The sequence below is a fragment of the Tupaia chinensis genome, unplaced genomic scaffold (assembly GCF_000334495.1).
Source record: "Tupaia chinensis unplaced genomic scaffold, TupChi_1.0 Scaffold000322_1, whole genome shotgun sequence".
Taxonomy (NCBI): Eukaryota; Metazoa; Chordata; class Mammalia; order Scandentia; family Tupaiidae; genus Tupaia; species Tupaia belangeri.
Genome location: NW_006159816.1, coordinates 4,402,256 through 4,403,781, shown reverse-complemented (window position 1 = coordinate 4,403,781; position 1,526 = coordinate 4,402,256). Strand labels below are relative to the sequence as shown.

Genomic DNA, 1,526 nt, shown 5'->3' with positions numbered 1-1,526 from the left:
TTTGTTCTTTCATCTGGTTCTAGCAAAGATTTATTTCGATACCATTTCACACCAGGAACTGGAAGGCCATCAACTTCAACAATAAAGCCTAATGTTGTGTTCTCATAGATTTTCCTTTTTGTCAGAGGTTCAATAAAAGATGGAGGCATTTCATTGTCTTTTGGTTCGATGGCTTCGTTGGGTGTGCCAAACGAATCTGAACGCCATAGCTCATAAGGGGAACTCGTCTCTCCCGTAGGTGTATGGAAATGTTCATTGGGTGTACTGTCTTCCCTTTCTATTTTTGATGGGTACATTTTTAATTTTCCAGTGGGACTTGGTCCTCCAGTAGGAACAGAATACCTCTCCAGCGTTTCCCCTGGGCGTGTAGAATATCTCTCCAGCGTTTCTCCTGGGGGTGTAGAGTATCTCTCTAGAGTCTCTCCTGGTGGTGTAGAATATCTCTCTAGAGTCTCTCCTGGGGGTGTAGAGTATCTCTCTAGAGTCTCTCCTGGAGGTGTAGAATATCTCTCTAGTGTCTCCCCTGGGGGTGTGACATATCTTTCCATCTCACCTTCCGAAGGTGTTGAGTATCTTTCAGTGACTTCCTCTAAAGGTGTGCTGTATCTTTCAATAGTCTCACTTTCAGAACTTGTTGAGGGCTGTTTAGTTTTATCTGTAGGATTAAAATAGATAGTAGGAGATTTTGGAGATTCAAAATGTTCAACAGATGATGGTGGGGTATAAAACTGATCTAACTCAGATATTTCTTCACTTGTTGTACTTCCCACGTCAATAGAAATATCAGATTCAGGAGAAAAGGGACGACCTAGTGATTCCTGTTTTTGATTGTAATATTCATATACGGTGTTGAAAGTTACTTCTTCAACTTCCATTGAAGTGACGGATTCAATCTGGACAAGTTTTTCCTTGTGTTCAGTATCTTTAGTTTTAGGTATCTCGTGCTTCCCAGCAGCAAGTAAATACTGTGTTAGGGAAGGCTCTGATTCGATGGTGTCTGTTGTATGTTCCTCCTCCAACTTAGGAAGATTTTCAGAAGAAGCATCATTCTTTTCTCCTTCAATAGTGGAGAAAGATGTTTCCTTTTGAATTTGAACTTCTTCATAATATTTTTCTCCTATAAACTCACCAGTTTCTTCCCTTCCTTGTTCATCTGGATTCTGTTCTTCAGCCAATAAGAATGGAAAGCACTGACTCAGAGAGAGTTGTCTGTGGAGTGTGTCTGCTTCCCAAATGTCATCTTTGTGCTGTTCCAAAGTTCCATTTGTATGTTCCTGTGTCCCAGCATCTTGCAGTTGAAACGATGCCAACTCTGGTTCTAAAGTGCATTTTTCTTTCATTTCACAAACTTCTGGAAGTTTTTCATCACCCACTGCTCTTTTTAAATGTGAGATAAAACTTCTGTCTTCATTTTCCAGAGAACTGTTTTTCTCAGAAATATTAGTCTGGGCACAGAATTCACTATGGATTTCTTCAGAAACGGATTTAAAAGGGAGATCTTTTTTTAAAATTTCTAAATGTTCCTG

At 39.8% G+C, this 1,526-nt stretch overlaps 1 protein-coding gene across 1 annotated transcript in view; it reads right to left on the bottom strand.

Moving 5' to 3' along the window:
- The window catches only part of TTN (titin), a 306,431-nt gene that overhangs the window by 241,292 nt on the left and 63,613 nt on the right, over window positions 1–1,526 (bottom strand).